We start from the raw sequence: 9890 nt of genomic DNA, 5'->3' as shown, positions 1-9890 counted from the left end.
TGGAAGAGAGTTTAGAAATGAAGATTATTTCAATAAAAGTAACTAAAAGTATCAAAAGAGTGGTGAAAATAAAATATGACAGATGAAACTCAAATAGTCAGGAATAAACTTAATGATGTAAAGCCCTTTTTTAAAGAAAACTGCAGCTCAGTGTTAAAACAAATCAATAAAGCCCTAAATAACTGGAAGAACATTTCATGCTCATGGATTGAAAGACTAAATACCATTAAGATGTCAGTTCTACTCAAATTTATATACAGATTTAATGCAATCCTGATAAAAATTCCCCCAGCATTAAATAAAAAATTGAAAACACAATCATTAAATTTATTTGGAAGGGTAAGGAGTCCTGAATAGCCAGAAGCATAATAAAAAGGAAAAGTGTACCCTCATTTCCAGACTTTAAATCATAATATCTACCTATAGTGATAGAAACAACATGGTACTGGCCTAAAGACAGACACAATAGACAAATGGACCCAAATTTATGGTTCAGAAACAGACCCTCACAGGTATGGTCAAGGGATTTTTGACTAGCCTGTCAACCTCACACAGCTCAGGCAGAAAAATCCATTCAACAATTGGTGCTGAAAAAATTGGACATCCATAGCTGAAAGAAGGAAAGATAACCTCTATTTCACACGTTATCCAAAAGTTAACTCAAAATGGATCAAAAAACTAAAAATAAAAGCAAGAACCATAAAACGTCTAGAAGAAATTATTGGAAAATATCTTCAAGACCTAGTGGTAGGTGGTGGATTCTTAAAGGAGATAAGAGAAGGAGTGAGTGGACTACTGATGTTTAATGTATGTAGAAGTTTTAATTAGCTTTACTGTAAAATTGTCAAAATGTATAGAGTGGATGGTAACACACCATAACAGCTAGTTTATAAGTGGAGATGTGACAAAATGTTTGTTTAGTTATGTAAATGTCAACTGACAGAATGCTTGAGAATAATCTAGGAACTGGATAGCACAGTAAACCAAGAGGTGGGTGAGAATTGTGGTTGATGGTACAGATGCAAGTGTGTCCTTTGTTAGCTAGAACAAATGTATATCACTACTGCAGGGTGTTGGGAATGTGGAGAAGCATGGAAAAAATACAGCTTGAGTAACCTATGGACTGTGGTTAGTAGTAATAATATAATATTCCTGCATCTATGCAAAAGATGTCCTGTGTTGATACTGAGGCAGGATGGAAAATGTGAGCCAAATATACACTATGGACATGGTAACAATCAGATGATATTATTTTATCTGTAGCAAATGACACACTGCATTGTGGTGTGTTAATGCAGGGGTGTTGTTTGGGAATTCTGGACATGTCACAATTGTTATATAAGTTTACAACTTCATAAAAAATATTAAAAAAAAAAGTTTGGGTTGGGGGAAAAACACACCAAATGTAAGATAAGGACTAGGATTAGTAGTAAGATTTTGACAGTGTTCTTTCATAGTTTGTAACAAACATCTCATGACAATGCAAGGTGTTGGTGGAGGGTTGATGTATGGGACCCCTGTATGATGATACGTATGTTTGCTTTGTAAGTTCACAACTTTTACCATACACTTAATTGTTTATGTATGTTCATATATAAATTTATAAAGATAATAGCAATCGGATTGGTTAAGGGAAAACTACTTTGTTTAGTAGTAGTATTTTGGCAATGATCTTTATTCATTAGCTAAAAGGTTTAAAAATGATGCAAGTTATTGGTGGTAGGGTGAGATGTTATATATGTTTGATGTTATGTGTGTTTGTTTTGTAAGTTCACAACTATTATACAGTTGTTTATGTTTGTTTATATATGAATGATATATTTCAATAAATTTTTAAAAAACTACAATGAGATACCAATTTACACCCATTAGACTGGTAGCTATTAAAAAAAAGAGTACTACAAGCATTGGAGAGGATACAGAGGATGGGAAACCTCATTCACTGCTGGTGGAAATGTAGAAGGATCCAGTCATTCTGTTGGACAGTTTGATGGTTCCTCAAAAAATTAGCTGTACTGATAAGCCTAAAATAAGAACAAGGCCTAGAGCAGCATTGTGCCTGGGAATTTCCTCCCGTCAGCCTTCATGTTACTCAAATGTGGCCAGTCTTGAAGCCAAACTCAGCATGTAAATGCAATGCTTTCCCCCCAGCGTGGGACATGACACCCGGGGATGAGCCTCCCTCGCACCGAGGGACCGCTATCAACTACCAACTGATGATGCAACTGGAAAATGACCTTATACGGAAGGTTCAACGCGGATCAGCAGAATATCCCTGTCTACATAAAATAACATGACTTTAAAATGCTGTTTGACCTAATGTAAGGGGGAAATGGAAAGGAGAAATGAGTTTATATGGCTACGAGTCTCTAAAAAAGAGTCTGGAGGCTGTCAGAAGGATTGCCCTTATGCACAACTGAGCAGAGTCTGAGAGACAGATAAAGCAGATACAACCCCCAGGTATTGGTTCCTTTGAGGGCTAAAGAGACCCATGGGAGTTATGGTCAAGGCCGATGGGGTTAACTACCAGGTCAGATGGCCCCTCTTTGGAACTGATGTTTATGTGTGATGAATCTGGACTCAGATGGGAGCTCTCTTCATAAGACTTTCATGCTAATGTGCTGGAGGTGCAGTTAGTGTTGGGGTTTAAGATATATTTAGGGGATTTGAATCTCTGGACTGACAATGTGATAGCCAGGTCCTGAGCCTCAACAGACTCCAGCACCTACAATCTGATTTATTGGACTCACCACACCCAGCTAAGATGGAGTTGAAGAAGGACAACCACCACACCATGGAGCCTAGAGTGATTACAACTGAAAGTGGGAGGATTGCATCCAGCATCCATGTGGAATCTGAGCCTCCTCTTGATAGAGGTGCAATGGACACAACCAATCCAATGTCCACATAGAAAAGGTGGCATTGGATTGGGAAAAGTGGACATGATGGCTGATGGGTATGGGGAAAGGCAGGAAGAGATGAGAGGTGGAGACGTCTTTGGGACATGGAGCTGCCCTGGATGGTGCTTCAGGGGCAATCACTGGGCATTGTAAATCCTCACAGGGCCCACTGGATGGAATGGGGGAGAGTATGGGCCATGATGTGGACCATTGACCATGAGGTGTAGAGGTGCCCAAAGATGTACTTGCCAAATGCAATGGATGTGTCATGATGATGGGAAGGAGTGTTGCTGGGGGGGGGGGGGGGAGAGGTGGGGTGGGGGTGGTGGGGTTGAATGGGACCTCATATATATATATTTTTAATGTAATATTATTACAAAGTCAATTAAAAAAATAAATTAATTTTAAAAAAATTAGCTGTAGATTTGCCATATGACCCATCTATTCCACTCTGGGTGTATATCCAGAAGAACTGAAAATAAGGACACAAACCGATATATGCACACCAATGTTCATAGCAGCATTGTTCACTATTGCCAAAAGTTTGAATCAACCCAAATGCCCTTCAAGTGATGAATGGATAAGCAAAATGTGGTATATACATACAATGGAATACTACTCAGCTTTAAGAAGGAATACAGTATTAGCACATGGGGCAACATGGATGAATGTTGTTGACTTTATGTTGAGTGAAGCAAACCAGGCATTGAAGAACAAATACTACATGATCTCTCTGAAATGAATTAAGTAAATCAAGCTGTCTCAGAGAGCCAGAGACTGGAAGATTGGCTTACAGGAAAAGGGGGTGAGAGGAAGGTTGTGACCAATGTCCACAGGGGCAAAATCTATGATAAAGTGAAAGTAAGTACTTATGCAGTGAAGGGATAAGATGGGGCATAGGGATACTGTTGGGTTGGGCTTTGCAGGCTTGAGGGTGTCCTGGGTTGGGAGGATAGGTCAGATGGTTTAAGGAATTGGGGGGAGGGCTGGGGGGAGCAATTGAACATGGGAGATTGTTGGGCATGTGGTTCAAACTGTCAAACTGTAATGTGGAGAAAATTCTTTAGAAAATATAATAAGGAATGGTTACTGGTTTAAGGTGTTTGACTGGGCGCATCTGGCACAGGGTGCTTCTAGGGAGTGTGTGACTGCTCATCTTGTCATAGTGTGTTATACTAGTGGAGACTCATATAATTAGTGGGAAGTTATGTCCTCATCCTTGGGAGGCCTGATGTACTCAAACAGAGGGGAGGGTGTCTCTCCAGAGCATGGGTAGCTCCAAATGGGGGAGGGCAGACTAGTGTGTCAAGCCCTCAGCATTGTTGCAAATATCTATGAATTTTGTCTTTTAAGCAGTGAAGCTTGGTTGTCATTGTGGGCCCTGAGTGGAGGGGGAGAGAGGAATAGAATAGTTGGAAGAGGGGGTAACTGGGGGCAATGGAAGTGTTCTGCATCATCCTGCAATGATGGATACAGGTCATGTGAAACTACACCAAAAATTTATAAAGGTGCATAGTCTAAAATGTAAACCATAATGTAATAAAAAATTATAACATGTACAGTCTAAAATGTAAAACATAAGGTAAGCTATAATGGAACCATTGTTAGTAGGTATGTTTCAATATCTGTACATCAGTTGCAGCAAATGTAACAACCACATGTATAATGATCATTGCTGGGGATGGGGGAAAATGGTTTGATGTTGGGTATGTGGGAATTACTGATATTCTATATGTGACTTTACTGTGACCTAAACCTTTTTAAAGACATAATAAAATTTTTAAAAATTTAAAAAATAAAAAAAAGGATGTAGACATGGAGGAAGAAGTGGAAGAGCTTGCCTTGCCACTGTACATATAGGGCAACAATAATTACAGTGGTGAAAGGCAAAATATCAAAAAAATTTTTGTGATATTTTACATTTTTTAATACCAAAATTTATTTTTTACTTTATTTTAGTTTTTCTAAATTATTATCTATTCTATTTCTAATCTTTAAACCTAACATTACTCTTTTATTTTCCTATTTATTGAATTTGGCAGTGTATTAGACTTCATTTTTGAAGATGTTTTGGGTCACAGAGGGGCTCAACTTTGGCAGGCAAGAAGCACTGATGTGGAATGTCATTGATGCATGGGTGGGAGGGAGTTCTCCAGGACATGCATATAAGGTATATAGATATGTTCTAATGCTCACTGGGCATTGACATAGGGGGTAGAGTTTCACATTACAACTGAGGGAGTGCTACGTTCCCATTCCAGGAAACTCTGGCACACTCCCCAATGGAGCAACAATCCTACAAATACAAGGGCAAATACCAGTGAAGAAGGATGGTTCAATGATGGGCCCTTGATACTGATGACTATGCTTGTGCTTAATATTTCAACTAGGCCTAGAGCTGCAGATTGCCTAAGAGTTACCTCCTGAGAATCTCCATGTTCAAATATGGCCACTCTCTAAGCCAAACTCAGCATGTAAATTCATTAACTTCCCCCAGCATGGGGCACGACTTCTGGGGATGAGCCTCCCTGGTGCCAAAGTTTTATAACCAAGCACCAGTTGGTAATGCAACTAGAAAAAGACCTTGAATAAAAGGGGGAAATGGTAAAAACAAATGAGTTTATATGGCTAAGAGACTTCAAAATGAGCTGCGAGGTCATGTGTGGGCTTGCGCTTATGCACATCTCAGCAGGATCCCAGATACAGCCAAGGTAGATACAACCCCAGGTAGTGGTACTCTTGAGGGCTATGGAGACACCCATGACCTCTGCCCATGACAGATGGCTCTGGAGTTCAGTGCTTTGCCAGTGGGTCCTACTTTGGAATTTGTGCTCCTGAGTGTGATGGAGTGGGACTCAGATGTGATCTCTCTATGCATGCCACTTCTGTCACTTTTACTAAACTTGTGTGATTGGTGCTGGGATTCATGCATGCTCAGGAGACTTGAATCTCTGGACTGTCTATGTGTCAGCTGGGCCTTGAGCCTCAGCAGAGTTGCATCACCTACTCTTGTTCATTGGACTTACCCAAGTCAGCTAACAGGAAGGTGAGGATGGTCAACCACCACACCAGGGAACTGAGAGAGTCTACAGCTGCAAGTAGGAAAATCCCATCCATCAGCCATGTGGGATCTAAGCCCTCTCTTGATTTATATGTGGAGTGGACATTGCCATCCCAGGGTCCTCAGGATGGAGGAATAAAATATAGATTAGAGTGGATTTACTGGTATTCTACTATACAATTATTATAACTCTAGCAATAGAAGAAATTACATAATTGATGGGAAGACAGTGGCTGAGAGAGTTGCTAAAGGCAGGGAGAGGGAAAAAGGTGTGATATTGGGGCATTTTGGAGACTTGGAGTTGTCCTCAATGATATTGCAGGGACAGACACTGTACATTATATGTCCTACCATAACCCACTGAATGGATTGGGATTGAGTGTAAACTACAAGATAAACTATAATCCATGCTGTTTAGTAATGCTCCAAATGTACTCAGCAAATGCAATGAATATACCACACTAACGAAAGAAGTTGTCAATGTGGGAGGAATGGGGGGTGTGGGGAGTGGGGTGTATGGGAACCTCTTATATTTTTTAATGTAACATTTTGTGTGATTTATGTATCCTTAAAATATAATAAAAAAGGAAAAAAAGAAAATAAACATCAACATTTTTGGGATTTAGTGAAAGCAGTGCTTAGAGACAAATTCCTAGCATAAAATGTATATATAATAAATGAAGAACATCTAAAATCAATAACCTAAGATTCCACCTTAGTAAATTAGAGAAAGAATAGTAAATTAAGTCTGAAGCAAGTAGAAGAAAAGAGAAAATTGTAGGCCCTGATCAAGTTGGTAGCATGAAGTGCATCAGGGCTCTGTCCCCCTACAGAAACTTTGAATAACCAAGCAGTAATGGAGAGATGCCTCTTTCTAAAATCCCCAGAAAACAGTTAAAGACTGCAGTAAGAGGGTGCATGCGAGTCAAGACAAGACCACTTAAAAACAGTTGCCAGCATGGTGTAGAGTTGGCCCATGCTCTCAATGTGGATCCCTGGTCCAGTTACAGAAAGAGTAAAATCATCCTCATGCATATGCAGGGAGCATATGTATGTGGTCCTGTCTGTCTGGTGGTTGACCTGAGGGAGTTGCTGTCCCAGATCTTGCCCAGCATGTAGAAAGCAGTTCACAGAGGTCTCCTACAGAACTTATGTCCTGCTGCCTGGGGCAAGGGAATGCAGGCTGTAGGACACAATGCAACAGAGCTGAAGACAAGAGTAACAGAAACTTAAAATTCCCTAGAGTGTAGCATTTTGATATACTTATGAACTTCAAAAATAGATATTGGAATATGTTTGAAACTGGTCTGTACCTGAGCATGATTAAATTATGTTTATGGCTTTGATTGAGCCACATAACTAGGGTGTTGAGTCCCCACCCCTTGGTGGGTGGGAACTCACAGATAAAAGGCATGGCAAAGGACAGAGTTGGAGGCTTTTTGATGCTGGAGTTTTGATTTGGAATTTGATGCTGGAGCCTTGAGCTGGAGCCCTGGGAAGTAAGTACACAGAGGAAAGAGAAGCAAGCCCCAGAAATAGAGGACTTGAGTCAGGAGAAGAACACAAAGGAATAGAGATGGCTCCTTAGACATGGCAGAAATCCCAGAAAGAGAGACAGAGCCATTCACTTGCTAGTCTAAAGCTGACCTTGTGGAGAGAGCCAAAGCCTTGATAACTATTTGGTATTGAAAGTGGGGTAGTGCTTTTGCAATTACCAAAGTGCTGGACTGGTTTTATAAATGGTTAAGGAGCATTTTTTGAGGAATTGTGAGATGTTTGGAAGAAAAGACCTACAGTGCTTTGCAGAGACTGTTGATAGCAATATGGATGCTAAAGAGACTTTTTATGATGCCTTAGAAGTAAATGATGAAACTATTATTGGAAACTGGAGGAAAGGCAATCTGTGTTTTAAAGTTGCAGAGAACTTGGTGAGATTAACTCTTTGTCTTTTATGGAAGGCAGAATTTGAAAATGGCAAGCCTGGGCAATTAGCTGAAGAAATTTTCAAGGTAAACCCAGAGAGTGTGGCTTGGCTTCTGCTTGCAGCTTATAGCAAAATGCTAGATGAGAGAGAAATGCTGAGGACTGAACTTTTGGGCACAAAGAAAACAGAAACTGATTCTGGAAATTCCAAGCCTCTGGGAATCAAGCTCCCAGATGAAAGTGCCCCATTAGAGGATTTAACTAAACTTGGAACTTGTAAATCAGGATTGAAGATGCAGTTATGTTAGAAAGACTTGTGGAAGGTTTTATTGTCTGATGGCTGGGACACCTGCTTCTTGCTTGCTAAATGAACAAGGTTTTTGAGAGAGCTGCATGAACAAAACCACTGTAATCTTGGACTAAAAGGGTCATAGAAATGGGAGATTGAAGGAGAAACAGATTTAAGAAGAAAACCATGGAAGCTGAGATCTGGAATTAGGACATCATCTTGGGCCAAGAGAGGAACCCCACCATGTGTACAGAGAGGGTGAGTCTGCCCAGCAGTTGAAAAGGGTGGATGTTCCTGTCCAATGTTCTTGGAGAGCTTTGCTATCCCAGGGTACAGGAAGGGTGGAGCACATTCCCCAAGGATTAGGGTGGTTAAGGTCAGCACCCCATAGGTCTGAGAGGAGTGGACCTGTTCCCCAAAAGTTGGGGAAGGCCAGGTGGTTGACTCATTGCTCTGAGAGTGTTGAGCCTGTATGCTAAAGTTTAGGGGAAAGGTTGTCTTCACATCACTGTGCTAAGGGAGTTAAGACTAACTGAAAGATTGAGTAAGGTGTGGCAATCACCCCAACACTCTTGGAGGGAGAGGTCTGGAGCTTGTTGGACACCCAGATGCTTGATGAGTGTGGAGTCAAGAATATGGTCTTTGGATAAGCATGTGGAAGGGGTGGGTTCCCATAAGTCACCAAGGAGAAGAAACCATCATCTTAAAAATGACTCTTAGACTGAAATTGAATGGAGGATGTCCTGCAGGTTTACTGAACTGTAGAGAACCTGTAGCTCATGTTTTCCTCCCAATTTCTCCTTATTGTAATGAAAATGTTTATCCTTTATCTGTCCATTTGTGTATTGTAAACAGATAAATTGTTTTGTTATTTTCAGAGGTCTATAGCAGATAGGACTTTGCTCCAAGACAAATTGAATTTCTTTAAATTGATTGTGATATGACTTAATACTTGTGTAGTTACTGATTTAATTTTTTTTCAAATATTGTAATTTCTTTTTGGAATTCATATGGTGGAGTGTAGCAGCTTGATATGGTTATGAATTCCAAAATTAGATATTAGATTATGTTTGCAATCTAGTCTGTACCTGGGCATTTTCGAGTTATGATTAGGGCTTTGATTGGGCCATGTCATTAGGGTGTTGAGTCCCCACCCTTGGTGGGTGGGGTCTCAGAGATAAAAATACATGGCAAAGGACAGAGTTGGATCTTTTCATGTGAGGGTTTTGATGTTGGAGTTTTGATGTTGGAATTTGATGCTGAAGCCTTAAGCTGGAGCTCCAGGAAGTAAGCTCACAGAGGAAAAAGAAGCCAGCACCAGGAAGAGGGGAACTCTGAGCCCAGGAAGAAGCAAGCCCTGGGAAGGAAGGAAACCAGGAAGCCTGAATCCTCGCAGATGTCGGCAGCCATCTTGCTCCAACGTGTGAAAATAGACTTTGGTGAGGGAAGTAACTTATGCCTTATGGCCTGTTATCTGTAATTCCCTTCCCAAAATAAATACCCTTTATAAATACCAACCAATTTTTGGTATTTTGCATCAGCACCCCTTTGGCTGACTAATAAAGCAGTAATAATATAATATTCTTGCACCTGTGTAAAAGATGTACTGTGTTGATAATGAGGCAGTATGGAAAATGTGAGCCAAATGTACACTATGGACATGGTAACAATCAGATGATATTATTTTATCTGTAGCAAATGTTCCACCAGTGTGGTG

Source organism: Dasypus novemcinctus, chromosome 18, assembly GCF_030445035.2.
Source record: "Dasypus novemcinctus isolate mDasNov1 chromosome 18, mDasNov1.1.hap2, whole genome shotgun sequence".
Taxonomy (NCBI): Eukaryota; Metazoa; Chordata; class Mammalia; order Cingulata; family Dasypodidae; genus Dasypus; species Dasypus novemcinctus.
Note: the sequence above shows the minus strand (reverse complement) of the source record.